General features: G+C 45.0%; 1 protein-coding gene across 2 annotated transcripts in view; it reads right to left on the reverse strand.

Moving 5' to 3' along the window:
* The window catches only part of RGS6 (regulator of G protein signaling 6), a 905,069-nt gene that overhangs the window by 440,970 nt on the left and 447,401 nt on the right, over positions 1-16,698 (reverse strand). The window lies entirely within an intron of this gene.

Here is a 16,698-nt window from a genome sequence, read left to right on the forward strand (position 1 = left end):
ACCACCATGCCCTTCTTAATGCATGTATATATATGAATTTATTACTTTATAATTTTATTTTTATTTGAATTGTGAACTGACCCCTTCACATGAACTCATGTAACAAATAATATACATATTTTTTGTAGACATACCGTGTCATTTGCTTCCAATGTTGCATGCTTCATTTAAAGTCCCAGCCCTCTTCGTTTGTTCTCTGCAATTAGGGATGGAGGTACTTTGACCCACACGTCATAGGCCTCATTTAAAGTCCCAAAACCCCTTTCATTTCATTATTTTATGTACACATTGCCACAGTCACATGACTTTCAGTTTCTTCTCCACACTATATTCTAAGAGGGATGGGTTGAGCAAAGCAGAAACCTCTTGTGTAGCCGACAGATGTCACATAAGAGGCTGGCTAGCAGGTAGAAGACTTTGTCTGGCTGGAGCTGCCCTGCAATGTGATACAGTAACATATTTACTAAAGCTTTTGAGTGAAAAATCTGGTGCAGCTGTGCATGGTAGTCAGCTTCTAACTTCTAACTTGTTCAATTAAGCTTTGACAAAAAAACCTGGAAGCTGATTCTGTAATACTTTTTGCGATTTCAGGGTGCCATTTCGTTTGAACTCGCACTGCTTCATTCCCGCAGCTCAGTGTAAACCTGGGCTCCAGGTTTAGTAAATTAACCCCACAATGTCAAGTGGGGCAGAGAAAAAGGAAGAAAAAGGAAAACTGAAGAGATGTTGCTGGAGGAAGGATAATTTTTTTTTTTTTCTGATTGGTCGATTTCTTCATTTATTGAGGATGTGCCACCCACCCTTAGTATTTCCCCATGGTCTGATAACTATGTCTTTAAAACAAGCAGATATAATATACCTTTCCATTTTAAAATGCTAACAGCATAAGGATTAAAGACAGATTAAAGTTTCCCTTTAACCCCTTGGCACCGGTTGCCCCCAGCACCCTTCAAGGGGTTTGCTATGCTGGGAGGCAGAGCTTATGACCAAGTGACCACCATGATTGACTGTCATGGTGATCACATGATCGGAAAAACTTTCCGCAAGCCACCTGTCACCGTGCCAGTAGCATGCAAGGCACACGTTCTTGGCACACCATTGCTGGCTGGCGCTATTGCGCGCAAATATGTGGCCGCCAAGGCCTGGCTGCCAAGAGGCCGCATATTTGCATGGGCTTGGCCTCAACTGGTTAACCTCTTCAACCCCGGAAAGGTTTTACCCCCTTCATGACCAGGCCACTTTTGCGATATGGCACTCCGTTACTTTACCTTAACAAAACATAACAACCCCCACCCCACCTCAAACTATCTAGCAATGATCTGTGAAATACAAGATTCCAGTATTAAAGGTGAAAATCATCCATCTTCATGCATTTCTTGAAGGATATTACTCACTAAGGGTCCTTTCACATTGGGGAGGTTTGCAGGCGCTATTGCGCTAATAATAGCGCCTGCAAACCGACCCGAAAGTGCCGCTGCTTTAATTCCAGTGTGAAAGCCCCGAGGGCTTTCACACTGGAGCGGTGTGCTAGCAGGGCGGGAAAAAAAGTCCTGCTAGCAGCATCTTCGGAGCGGTGAAGGAGCGGTATACCGCTCCTTCACCGCTCCTGCCCATTGAAATCAATGGGACAGCGCGGCTATACCGCCGGCAAAGCGCCTCTGCAGAGGCGCTTTGCGGTGGTTTTAACCCTTTCTCTGCCGCTAGCAGGGGTGTAAAACCGCCCCCCGCTAGCGGGCGCATACCGACGGTAAAGCGCCGCTAACAATAGCGGCGCTTTACCGCCGACAACGCCCCCGCCCCAGTGTGAAAGGGCCCTAACATTAATGTCCCAAGCCACACATATAGGACCCAGGATGACACGGGTAAAGCAAAATGCTGAGTCCGGTGTGGTTGTATGGTGAGTCAGGTTAGGCATACCTGACTGGGTGACTTACACATAGGGGGGGCCGGGGGAGCTGGACAATGAGCTTTCAGTGCTCTCCAAGGTAAGCTGTGTTCCACAAGCCCCCCACCCAAAGTAACTGCCGTTACGGCGTTCTGCCTCTCTCAGGAACGATTGCCGGGTGTCGGTGAAAATTGGGTCCGCCGGACCCACTTATTGGCGGATCGCCGGCAGTGTGCATGCGCGCCCCAGACCTAGAAATAGAAATCATGTACAGGTACGTGATTTTGCCCAGGAGGGCCGCCCTGTCGCAGTATATATGTGCGGGTGGTCCAGAAAACAAAGAGTTCCAGGGTCAGGATTAAGTAACACAAGACTTAATTTCTATGCATTACTGTTGATAAACTGACCCAAAATGTAGAGACTACACCAAATTGGCAATCATATTTTTACGTTCCTTAAATACATTATGTCTGGACCACTACTTATTTAACTCATGCTTTTTTTTTCCTTTAGTGAATTTACGTTAACGCTGTTTTATGAGGTATTTACTGAGTGTTTTTGCTTTTTGAGGTAAATACCTCATAAGGTGATAGTGAATTGACATTTTCAGCATTGCAAAACAAATGTGTCACATGATTTAATTATCTCATGAGATACTCTTTAGTGCATTGAGTCTATCAAGGTCAGGGGTCAGGATTAAGTTATGTGACGAGTGTACAGGTAAGGATTAAGTAATGCAGAGAGTTCAGGATTCGGGATCAAGTAATGCTCAGAGTTCAGGGGTCAGGATTAAGTGACGCTTATGCCCTGTACACACGGTCAGACATTAAGCGGACATTCCCACAACAAAATCCATGGATTTTTTCCGACGGATGTTGGCTCAAACTTGTCTTGCATACACACAGTCACACAAAGTTGTCGGAAAATCCGACTGTTCTAAACCGGGTGATGTAAAACATGTACGTCGGCACTATAAACGGGGCAGTAGCCAATAGCTCTCGTCTCATAATTTATTCTGAGCATGCGTGGCACTTTGTGCGTCGGATTTGTGTACACACGATCGGAATTTCCGACAACGGATTTTGTTGTCGGAAAATTTTATAGCAAGCTCTCAAACTTTGTGTGTCGGAAATTACGATGGAATATGTGTAGTGGAGCCCACACACGGTCGGAATTTCCGACAACAAGGTCCTATCACACATTTTCCGTTGGAAAATCTGACCGTGTGTACAGGGCATAAGAGTTTAAAACTGACTACACAGTATACAATTTCTTTTGTTCAATTTCCTTTAGATTTACCTTCAACTATGTAGTGCAATTCCTGAAGACGCGCGCACATCATGAAATTTATCGAAAGGGAGGCTCGATACACTTTTACGAGTCCACTGTTCCTGGAACAGCTGGGAAGCTGGCCGTGTCGTTTGATCAACACCCATAGAACGTAAGACACTGCTCGGTCTCTGCTCCCCTTCTCAGCTGCAGCTTAGTTTTGCTGTTTTTCATCCTGTACCTACACATTGTTTGGGAGTTTTAGCTTGTTGAATAAAGATGTTTTTACACTATCCAAGCTTTCTGTGATTTGGCGGAGGCATTGAAATATTGTGATCCAGAGATAAAAGTCACATATAATATCTGCTGATTGGTGAATGGAGTTTTATCTGTCAAGATTTGGGAAAGATTCCTTGTTGAAGATACATGGTTAATATGCCTGAGGGTCACTCTGTGGCCACTACCATCTGGTGAGCGCTTAATTATACCACTTTGGGTGAAGCACGAAACAGAATGCATGCGCACTTTTAGTGGTGATTGGATTACAAAGAAGAATTTTTTGTGTGTTTTTATTTAAGTAAAAAAAAAACTTTTAATATTTGAGGACATTTTTTGCACTGGATTCACTTTAATGCAATGTAGCATGATTGGTTATGCATCATAGCACTTTTTCTGCATTACATGGGTTCACATTATAATATATGGTATAAACATATTGGATTCACTTTATTGTTAATTAGCATATTTATTGTTCATGCACTATAGAGTTTTTTTTGCATCTTATATAGGTTTACACATTGCACATTGATGCGCCCTATATTGGTCTGTGTATTATGTAGTGCAAGTACATGCCTAATTGCATACAATTTACAGTGTTTAGGTTTGGCCTGATATTATATGGTTTTGGTAAATCTTAGACCCCTTTCACACTGGGGAGGTTTGCAGGCGTTATTGCGCTAAAAATAGCGCCTGCAAACCGCCCCTAAACAGCCTCCGCTGGGCTTTCACACTGAAGTGGTGCGCTGGCAGGAGAAGAAAAAATCTCCTGTCAGCCGCTTCTTTGGAGCGGTGAAGGAGCGGTGTATTAACCGCTCCTGCCCATTGAAAGCAATGGGACAGCGCGGCTATACTGCGGTAATACCGCGGCTATAACCGCGCTATACGAGGGGTTTTAACCCTTTTTCGGCCGCCAGCGGGGGGTTAAAACCGCACTGCTAGCGGCCGAATACCGCGGTAAAACAGCGCTAAATATAGCCCCCTACCGCCCCAGTGTGAAAGGGGCCTTAAGGAAAATTGTACAAAACAATTGTATAATGTGTAGCTAGCATAAGGGTCAGAATAAAGAAATGCAGAGAGTTCAAAGGTCAGGAATAAGTAATGCACATAGTAGAGGACTCATGTTAGGAACTTTAGAATTTACAGGTGACTAAGTGGTGTAAGTGTGGCACCATTCTGTGCAGCGTGACTTCAGTTGCAGCCTACAATGGTTACTATATGGTGTCTGGTTCACAACGAAGATTGTCCCCAGGAAAACGAGGACATATGGTAACCTTACCATACAGAAGAGATACATCCAAATATGATTTCGGTAACAACTGAGCTTTGTATTTAATACCCAGGATATAAGATAAAAACTAAGACTGCATGAACAATGCAGCAGTACAGTATAGTCATTTTCCTGACAGCACAGTATTTACTAAAACTGTGGAGTGCAAAATCGGGTGCAACTCTGTATAGCAGCCATCATTAAATGGCGGCCCATGGTCCGAGTCCGGACCGAGCAGCGCTTCTGCCCGGACCCATGCCGCCACTGTAGTTGTAAATGTCAGCAATTACTGGTTTGCTGGGACCGCGGGTTTCCCCAGCAACCAGTGACGCTGTGTGCATGCGCCGCCCCCTGCTCCTGACCGCATCTCTCTGAGTTGAAAGAAGACGGCTTCACACTCACAGGCTGCGAGTAGGGGGCGTGATGTCACATGCGCGCCCCTCCTCCTTGCTGTCTGCGGTTCTCGATTCCCGGGTCCTGGCTCTCCTTGCAGGGTATATCTCGCAGCTTCCGCCCGTTCAATATTTCAGTGCCCTCTTTCATTCAAGGTATGTGAGCCACATTAACTAGTGATCATTCATAGGTATTTTTTTATTGTGCACACTGTTGGGCATATTTTGATAAGGGGCACACTGATGGGTATATTTTTAATATGCACACTGCTGGGCTTTTTTTGTAAGGAGCACACTGATGGGCACATTTTGTTGTGCCCATCAGCATGCCCCTTAACAAAATATGCCCATCGGTGTGCACATTAAAAATATACCCATCAGGGGGCGTGTCCTGACCATGGAGGAGTGAGGTTGTGTCTTGCCTCAGCTCCGCTCCACCGCCGCACTAATCAGCCAAAAACGGGGGGTAAATCGCCGCTACAGACTCCCCACATGTCACAGAGGCTCAGGCAACCTACACAGCCGGCAAGGACCGATAGTTCCAGGCAGGGACAGCTGGATTACTACTTCACAGGGACCCGAGGACAAGGCCGCGAACCATCCAAGATGGCGCCGCCCGGGAAGGCCCAGAAGGCGAGCAAATCCTCCCAGCCAGCTGCAGCCACAACACGGGCACTGAAGGGAACAAACTCCCCAGCATCTCCGGTTCCATCCCCAGGGTCGGTGAGTGATTCTGCCCCCTGTGCTTCCCCAGCTTCTCTAGGAGGCCGCTCTGAGATCTCTGACTATCTCAGTGATGAGGACATTAGGCGCCATATTATGTCCCTGCCTACCAAAGAGGACTTGGAGCGCTTCACAAACAGAGTGGAGAAAGCCTTCACTGAGGACATAGCCCAATTGAAAACTGACACCACTCACTTGGGTAACAGAATAGAATCTATTGAAGAAAAACTGGAGGAGGCTCTCCCCACTATTGCTCTACTGCAATCACAATGCCAAATACAAAGTCAGCAGATTGAAAGCTTGCTTTGCCAGCTGGATGACGCTGAAAATCGCAGCAGGAGAGCCAACATAAGGATCAGAGGCCTGCCTGAAGCCACAGCTTCAAGGGATATTATCCCCACACTGACAGACATCTTCAGGGATATTCTAGGCCTATCTGCAACTACACCAATAGAAATTGACAGGGCACATAGAGCCCTGAGACCTCCATCTCAAGACATAGACAATCCTAGGGACATAATTTGCAAACTTCACAAGTATAATCTGAAAGACCGCATTATGCAAAAAATGCGTGGTAAACCATTCTATGATTTTGACGGCGCGCACTTATTTTTCTACCAGGATATCTCCAGACGCACCCTCATGCAACGCAGGGCTCTGCGTCCACTCCTGAATGCCGTTCAAGAGGCGGGTCTGCCGTACCGCTGGGGCTTCCCTTTCTTCTTACAAGTGACAAAAAATGGACGCCAAGTCACACTACGCAATAAGGATGACCTACCGAACTTCCTTTCCACTCTTGACCTGGCTCCAGTGGACTTTCCAGACTGGAGAAGCACATCTAACGCTCCCGGGACTCAAACCCCATCTCAATGGTCAACAGTCTCCCGCAAGAACCGCAGAAGAGACAGACAGCACCAGAATCAAGATACTGAAACAGGACCCTCCACCACAAGAGATTAACACCGCAATCCTCATGTGATAACCTGATAAATATGGATGACTTATACAATTCATACGCAGCCCATGTGTGATACCCTGAGGACTATGGGTGAACTACTAAAAAGGTCCACACTCACACTCTGAGACTTTGCCCCCCCCTTCTTCCCAATTGGATATGCAAAGCAGGATACCCGCGAACAAATCTTCAGATTATCTACGATCACTAGCTACAATCAGTAAATGAGGGACGCTCGCTGACAAAGTCCAAGAACCAGATGACCTCAAGCGAAAACCACCTTCCGGATCTTATTGTCTCACCCATTTTTACTTAGGCCCCATACAATGTCAGGTTGTTTACGCCCCCCTAGAATGATTCCCCCTGTTTAATACCACGATCTACAGATGCGGTGGACGGAGACGGCACCCCTTGTCTCCCCCCGTGTTTAGGTTCATGTTCCCCCACGTAGGCCACCCCTTGTTGGGTATTGTCCCTAGTTGGGACATTAGTCTAAGGTCTGAGGCCTCCCCTGCTATTAGGGCAGACCTCACACCTCACAAGCAGAACCTCTGCTCATTATCACTGTTACTCATTAGTTGTACTGTTTTGTATGTTTTAACAATACTCACTTTGTGCTTTTTTTTCCTCTACCTTTCTGGCCTCTCCCACCCTCTCCCTACCCCACCCCTTTTTTCACAGGAGCGATACTTCACTAGGGGCTCCGTGCCGGACGGGCTCGACCGCGCGACATGCGTCCAACCACCTGACCCATCATGTCTACATTAAAGGTAATATCCTATAACATAAGAGGCATATGCTCCCCTGGGAAGAGAAGCAAATTATGGTGGGAACTCAAAAAACTGAAAGCACAAATAGTTTTTTTACAAGAAACCCATTTTACCCATCTCTCCTTACCTAGACTTCCGACCCATTTATATAACCAGTGGTTTCACAGCACTTCCCCAACCTCCAAATCTAAGGGAACTTCAATAGCGATTCATAAAACATGCCCTTTTCAACTTTTAAACAGCAAAATAGACCCATTAGGTCGATACGTTTTCCTGAAAGGCACCATAGCAGAACGTAAATACACGTTCGCCTCGATATACGCTCCCAACTCAAATCAAATTTCCTTCATAGACAAGGCCCTTGAACTCTTGACAGAGTTTAAGGAGGGATTTGTAGTCCTTGGAGGAGACTTTAACGTCAGCCCAGACCCTTCCATTGACACCTCTAATTCTAGCCACACCCACTCTTACGCCTTTCTAAAACACTTCCGTAAGTCCTTTCAATCACACATGCTAGTTGATGGTTGGAGGGCCCTACACCCTGCGGAGAGGGACTACAGCTATTATTCGGCAATACACAATGTCTATACCCGAATAGATCAAATATATGTTGATCGGCGGGCGCTGGAGCTTCTACAGTCAGCATCCATCGGGAACATCACCATATCGGATCATGCACCGGTAGGTGTGACCCTTAAGCTACCATCCGCCTCTCGCGGGGCATGGACGTGGAGATTAAATGAAAATTTGCTGGATGATGCGGCTGTGGGAGCTGGAGTGTCGGAAGCCATCACAAACTATTTTAGAGAGAATACCACTAACGATCTGAAAGAAAGCATAGTATGGGAAGGCCATAAGGCTGTAATAAGAGGAGAGCTAATATCTTTAGGGGCCAAACTCAAAAAGATGCTCCAAGCTGACTTCACAAGAGTACTGACTGCCCTTCAAGAAGCAGAACTAAAACATAAACAAAATGAGAGCCCTGGGGCATTACAGAGGTTGACTGAACTACGAAATTTGTTGTCACGTCTACTAGATAGACAGACTCGAAAACAAGCCAGACGCCTTTCACACAAATATTATGAACATGGTAATAAGTGTGGGCGCATGCTCGCTAGAGCTCTTCGTAAGAAACAAGCCCAGACTTATGTCCACAAGCTACGCTCCCCAAATGGAGATGTTTCGGTCCAGTCCTCTGGAATTGCTGCAGGGTTCCAAGAATACTATACTCAACTTTACAATTTGACCACTGATCACCCTTTAGATGCTCAGGCAAATAGGATTACAGCCATACGAGACTACCTGGCTTCAGCCGGTGTTCCACCCCTAAACGAAGATCAATGTACTGAACTAGAACTACCAATATCACCAGAAGAGATAGAGTTAATAGTGAAATCCCTGCCCAAAGGAAAAAGCCCAGGCCCAGACGGCTTTACAGGGACATATTATAAAATGTTCCTACATCTTTTAAGCCCCCACATGTGCAGATATTTCAATACCATTGCAGATGGAAATCCTATCCCCACGGAGGCACTTCTAGCACACATAACAGTGCTACCCAAAGAGGGCAAAGACCCGATGCTACCCCAAAGCTACCGACCCATATCCCTCCTTAATGTTGACATTAAGATTATGGCGAAGGTATTAGCAAACAGACTTGGGAATCTTATACCTAATATAGTCCACCCAGATCAAACAGGGTTCATTAAAGGGAGGGAGGCAAGAGATAACTCAATTAGAGCCATCCAACTCATACATTGGGCGCGCACCCGCCCAAACTTAAAACCTTACGTAATTCTCTCTACTGACGCCGAGAAGGCTTTCGACCGGGTCGATTGGACATTTCTTAAAATGGTATTAGAGACACTAGGACTCAAGCCACGCATGCTTGCCTCGATCCTAGCTCTTTATTCCACTCCCTGTGCACAAGTTAAAGTGAACGGAGTATTATCCTCTCGGTTCCCGATTCGGAATGGCACGAGACAGGGGTGCCCACTTTCCCCTCTCCTTTTCGCTATAGTTCTTGAACAGTTGTTATGCACTGTCAGAGCGAACATAAACATAAAGGGCTTGAAGATCGGAACGACTGAACACAAATTGTCTGCCTACGCGGATGATGTTCTATTTCATCTATCGGAGCCCCTGATCTCGCTGCCAAACTTAATGAAGGAACTGAATGAATTCGGATCATTATCAAACTTTAAAATTAATCTCTCTAAATCAGAAATTTTACCTGTCCACTTGCCTCCCCCCCTGATGAGTAACTTGCAAAATGCATTCCCCTTTGTCTGGGCCAAATCTTCAATTAAATATCTAGGAATACAACTGACAGACAGATATGATACCCTGTACACCACAAATTTCCCCCCACTCCTTAATATAATTAAAAAAGATCTCTCACAATGGACTAAGACTGCTTTCACATGGATAGGACGCGTCAACATAATCAAAATGAATATTTTACCCCGCATCCTTTTTTATTTACAAATGATCCCCATACCCCTACCGAACAAGTTTTTCTCCCAGATTAATAGTATACTATCGGGTTTTGTATGGAACTCGCAGAAACCTAGAATAGCCTTGAGAGTGCTGAAACGATCCAAATTGGCGGGAGGGCTAGGAATTCCTGACATTTTGAAATACCATAGAGCTATAGTCCTTCAAAGAATCCTCAGTTGGCGCTTCCACACCCAGTCCAAGCTTTGGGTCCCCTTGGAAAAATGGCTAGCGGGTAGGAATCTGGCTTATGCGCCATGGCTACCTGGGGAGTGCAGGGGACTGTCGGAGGATATCTCCCCTCTGACGCTCCACGCACTCTCCACTTGGGACAAATTGAACTCAAATTTAAATTTGTCTCCTCCTATGTCACCACTAGCTCCACTAGGGGGATTTCTCTGGTTCCCACCAGGAGAACAAATGGCCTTTTTCGGCCCTTGGTTGGATGATGGAAATGCCAGCTGCGGGAAACTAATGCATAAAGGTAAATTAATGGACTTTGAATCTTTACAAAGGAGACACGAAGGCTCCAGAATGAACTTCTGGAGATACAGACAGCTCCACCACTTCTTCCAGGCAAAGGGGAATTCAATTAGAGACCTTTCCACTCTCACAAGCTTTGAAAAAATTTTCATAGAAGAAGACCCAATCCCCCACATGGTCTCAGAAATGTATCGCCTATTAAGTAATACTACTGACAAGCTTAGGCCAAATTATATAAGGGCATGGGAAAGGGACTTAAAGATGGATCTCCACCCAACTCAACTAACACACCTTTACCATCTAACCCATTCGAGCTCCATAGAATCCAAATCTCAAGAAACTAATTATAAAATTTTATCGCGTTGGTACCGGGTCCCGGCTGACTTAGCTCGCATCTACCCTATGGCATCGGACCTGTGTTGGAGAAAGTGTGGACAAAAAGGTACACTCCTCCACATCTGGTGGGAGTGCCCACTGATACAACCATACTGGAGTGAAATTAAAAACTTAATAAAAGAGATTCTAGATCTTGACATCCCTATGTCACCTGCATACTTCCTCCTACACATTCCACAAATGCCAATCAGTAAATACAGAAAATGTATATTGCCACATCTCCTAAACGCAGCCAGACGCCTCATCCCGATATATTGGAAACAAACCAGGACCCCATCAAAAACAGACTGGATAAAGAAAGTGAATGACATTAGGGAAGCCGAACACTGGGTAGCGACCTGTAAGGGGAAAGTAGAAAGATTTGAAATTATATGGACCCCCTGGAAAGAATATATGACAGAACCTGACCATGAAAACTCCAGTTTAGACATAGCCCTGCTAGAGTTAGCAGAACCTTCCCTAAGATCTCGCCTTAATGTCAACAATACCTTATAAAGAATAAGATCCACATTAAATGTTGAGAAGACGTGCGGTGGTCGGGGCCCGTTCGGCGCGGATTCCTGTGACTTCTTCAAACACAAGGTATGCTCCTCTCCTACCTTCCCCACTCTCCCCACCTACCTACACCCCTCCCTTACTCCAACTCTTTATCTATACTTTCTCCCCCTCTTTCACCTACTTTCTATCACTAACTATGATTTATAGAGTATGCAATCTTTCTATACCCATGGACGGGATACTAATTGTATAGACACTCCGCAACAGCGAGCAACAAGGCAATAGTGGCCAATCACAGGGGTGTGGGCCCGGCTCCTATAAGCCCTGTTGGGACGGGGGGGCCGCATCTCGCACTCCAGAGGATGGGTGTCGGGGGGGTGCTCCCGCCGGGGTGGCGGCCCGGGGGAAGTTGTTGGAGGCAGAAGGCCCCCCTCTCCCCGGGAGGTCGTCGGGGGGGGCGCTCCATATACCCACCTGAACGACCTGCATCCTGGGTGGGGGAGGACCGTCACCGGACGGGGCTCGCGCCCCGGGGATGTAAGGAATCAATAAGATGTCTAAAAGCCACAAAAATTGTGATTTAATATTACTTGTGATAGGGCTGGTTGCAAAAGCTTATGTTGCTGTAAACCCTCCTTGGGCCACATTATTAATGCTTACTCTATGTAATGTTTCTGTTTTCACTGAAATGTTCTCAAAATAAAGATTATACAAAAAAAAAAAAAAAAAATATACCCATCAGCCTGCCCCTTAACATAAAATAAGGGTCACGCTGATGGGCACCTTTTATGTTAAGGGGCACTCTGATGGGCAAAAATTATTTTTTTAGGTGCACGCTGATGGGTATATTTTTAATGTGCACACCGATGGGCATATTTTGTTAAGGGGCACGCTGATGGGCACAACAAAATGTGCCCAACAAAATATGCCCATTAAAAATATACCCATCAGCGTGCCCCTTAAAATAAAATTTGCCCATCAGAGTGCCCCATTACATAAAAGGTGCCCATCAGCGTGACCCTTATCTTATGTTAAGGGGCACGCTGATGGGCATATTTTATGTTAAGGGGCACTCTGATGGGCATATTTTATTTTAAGAACAACACTGATGAGTACATTTTATAATAAAGGGGCACTCTGATGGGCAAATTTTATGTTAAGGGGACTCTTAATGGGCACGTTTTGTTGTGCCCATCAGAGTGCCCCTTAATATAAAATGTGCTCAACAGCGTGACCCTTTACATAAAATTTGCCCATCAGCGTGACCCTTATTTTATGTTAAGGGGCACATTTTATGTTAAGGGGGACTCTGATGGGGACATCTGATGTAAGGGGGCACTCTGACGTAAATGCCTAATGTAAAAGGGGCACTGTGATGGGGACACCTGATGTAAAGTGGGGGTGCTGTGATGGGGACACCTGATGTAATGGAGCACTGTGATGGGGACACCTGATGTAAAGGGGCACTGTGATGGGGACACCTGATGTAAAGGGGCACTGTGATGGGGACACCTGATGTAAAGGGGCGCTGTGATGGGGACACCTGATGTAACGAAGTGCTGTGATGGGGACACCTGGTGTAATGGAGCACTGTGATGGGGACAACTGATGTAAAGGGGCGCTGTGATGGGGACAACTGATGTAAAGGGGCGCTGTGATGGGGACACCTGATGTAAAGAAGCGCTGTGATGGGGACACCCTATGTAAAGGGGCACCTTTATATAATGGGGTACTCTGATGGCGACAAATTATTTAAGGGGGGACACTGATGGGAAACACCAGCTGTAAGGGGGCCTTCCATTTCAGAAACCTGATGTAAGTGGGCACTCTGACAAGAATACCTGATGTAATAAAGTACTCTGCCGTTGGCAACTGATTTTTGGGGGTAGTCTGGTGGGGCACCCAATGTAATGAATTACTCTAATAGGGTCAACTGATGTAAGGGGGAAAACTAATGGGAACATTTACATTTACAGAGTATTACCAAAGTGTGTGGAGGAAACTATAGCAAAAGTGACAGAGAGCATGGCTTGTGCCAAGAAAAGGAAGGTAGACACTGAAAACCGAGTCTTCAAAGATGAATGGACAGACCAATATATGTTCATTCTTCCTTTGGGAAGTTTAAAACCAGTTTGTCTCATTTGTTGCGAAACCGTGGCGTTAATAAAAAGTAGCAATGTGAAGTGTCACTACGAAACAAAACACAGTTAGTTTGCGCAAACATATCCACAGCATTCCGAGGTGAGGGCACGTAAAATAACGGAACTGAAAGCCAAGTATGACAGATCCACCAAAGTCCTCTCACATTCATTTACAGCCCAGCAGCGTGCAAATGAATGTTCACTTAAAGTAGCATGGATTTTGGGGCAACACAAAAGACCATTTACCGATGGTACATTTATAAAGGAGTGTTTGAATGCTGTTGCTGAAACTTTACTTGAGGGTAAACAAAAAGATGAGCTGTTTGGAAAAATCAACCAGATCCCACTGTCAGCATCAACAGCAACGAAAAAGACTGAAATATTAACAGAGGATGTATTGGGACAACTTGATGCAGGGATTCAGAGTGCAGTATGCATTTCTTTAGCTATTGATGAATCAACAGATATAACTGATAATGCCCAGCTTTTGGTGTATGTAAGATTTTTTTCACAAAGAAACAAAAGAACTCTGTGAGGACCTGTTAGGTGTAACACCACTTGAGACACACACAAGAGGACAAGACATATATGAGGCCATTAAGGAGATTCTGAGAAAGAGGAAGATTGATCTGAAAAAAGTGGTCTTAGTTACCACAGATGGTGCACCTGCCATGGTAGGAAAGGAGAGAGGAGCTGTGGCACGACTGAAAGAGGACAACACTGACCTTATTTCTTACCACTGTATTATTCACCAGACTGTCCTGTGTGCCATTCTATCAGACAAGTTTGCAGAAATCATGGACAAAATGATGAAACTCATCAACTTCCTCAGGGTATCCTTATCCCATCAACAATGTTTACTAAGAGAGTTTCTTAAAGAAGTTGAGGCAAATGCAAATTACCTTTTACTTCACAACAATGTTAGATGGCTAAGTAAAGGCAATGTACTGGAATGCTTTTGGTCCATTCGAACAGAGGTAGCGGCTTTCTTAGTGCAACTCAAAAGTCTGAAAGCAAAACAGTTATCACTGTTTTTACAAGATGAGAGCACAATGGATAATATCGCTTTCCTAGTGGACATAACATCACACCTTAATGAACTAAATTTAAAGCTCCAGGGCAAGAACAATTCCATCTGTGATTTGATGACCGCTGTCTGCTCCTTCCAGAGAAAACTGGATTTGTTCAAGGAAGATCTGCAAGGAGAGGAGAGTGCTTGCATTTCACAAAGGTGAAAGAACAGATTCAAGGAAAGAGAGATGTTTCTCCTTTTGTTGACTTCATAAATAAACTCATTGGAAACTTCAGTAAAAGGTTTGATAGCTTCAGTCTTGGACAGCAGATCCTCCTGTTCATCCACAATCCATTTCTCATCAAAGATGTCAGAGTGTTTTCAAAGGAGGTGATGCAGACCTTCAAGTGGGCACATGAGGGATCTCTACAGACAGAAATGATTGACCTGCAAACAAATGTTGCACTAAGAGAGCACTTTGGAGGAACTGATCCGGCTAAATTCTGGCTACAGACTGTGCCTGAGACCGATTTCCCTTGTCTAATCAAGGTAGCACTACACACCTTGACCATGTTTGGATCTACGTACAGCTGTAAGTCAGCTTTCTCTACTATGAACATTATTAAAACGAAGTATCGTTCCAAGCTCACCAATGAGCACCTACATATGTGCATGAGAATGGCAGTACCTCAATTTAAGCCAAGATTCAAACTACTGGCAGGGCAATCAAAAGCCCTCACTATACAGGGAAGGTTTTTGGGTGGTAAAAAAAATTGAAATAAAACTGAGGATAATTTGTGCACTTTTTCAAATTGACACCTTTAATTGTTTAAGTCAGAAGGTGCTTATTTCTTTTACTTGAAAAATGGATGTGCTTTTTATGTTTTATTAAATAGTTACTGATTTGTTTCCATATTGTTTTTGTTAAAAATAGTTGTTTGTTTTCCATACAAAGACAAGAGCAAATGTAAAGCTATCCTAGTTCCAACTGTCCACATGTTTAATGTTGTAACTGAAACTTGACAATAAATATTGTTGAAATGCTAAGGAAATTGTACATTTGATAGACATACAGTGACAACAATCTTTCTGAGTCATAGCACAGACTTGAGATTCAGACCTAGGCCCAAAGAAAATTTTGGCGACCGGACCTCCTTGAATTTTAATTCTGTACCCCTGCTGTATAGAAACCAATCAGCTTCCATGTTTTATTGTTAAAGCCTAATTAAACAATCTGAAGTTAGAGCCCTTTCACACTAAAAGTGCCTGGGCGTCGGCGGTAAAGCGGCGCCTTACCCTTGTTTTAGCGACGCTATTCGGCTGCTGGGGGGGCAGTTTTAACCCCCGCTAGTGGCTGAAAAAGGGTTAAAACTGCCCGCAAAACACCACTGCAGCGGCACTTTGCAGGTAGTTTGGCAGCACTGCCCATTGATTTCAATGGGCAGGGGCGCTTTAGGAGTGGTGTATTCATCGCTCCTACAGCACTGCAAAGAAGCTGCTTGCAGGACCTTTTGTGACGCCCTGCCAGCGCAGCACCCCAGTGTGAAAGCACTCGGGCTTTCACACTGGGATTGCAGCTGAGGCTTTTTTAAGGTGCTTTACAGGCGCTATTTTTAGCGCTAAAGCACCTGAAAAACGCCTCCAGTGTGAAAGAGGTCTTTGAAGTTGATTGGCTACCATACACACCTGCACCAGATTCTGAGTGCACCAGTTTTAGTAAATCTCCCCCACTGCGACAGAGGCATAAAAAAGTTCTTGAATGCAGCTAAAACAGTAAAGATAAATGTATTGTAAAGCTGGCCACAGCGATTTTCTTTCCTGCGACCCCTCCCGTGGAGTCTTTGTGTTCTCCCAGTAGGGGGGGCAGGGCAAGTTGTCCCCGCCGGGAGAACAGTGATTACTGCTAGCAGCTATAACAGTCACTAGCAATAATCGCATGTAAAATTGGACAGGCTGGTTGTACCCAAGCTGTCCATGGCCGGCTTTAGAGTGAATTAGGTTGTTTGCCTGCAGTTTCTCTTAAAGGTTATGTACATCCTGAATCTATGTAATTTCTGCCATTGCCTTGCATTGACCTTTATTTCGAATACTATCCAGAATGAATTGCAGAACAAAAGATCTGACGGTGTCCC

The sequence above is a fragment of the Aquarana catesbeiana genome, linkage group LG13 (genome assembly GCF_042186555.1).
Source record: "Aquarana catesbeiana isolate 2022-GZ linkage group LG13, ASM4218655v1, whole genome shotgun sequence".
Taxonomy (NCBI): domain Eukaryota; kingdom Metazoa; phylum Chordata; class Amphibia; order Anura; family Ranidae; genus Aquarana; species Aquarana catesbeiana.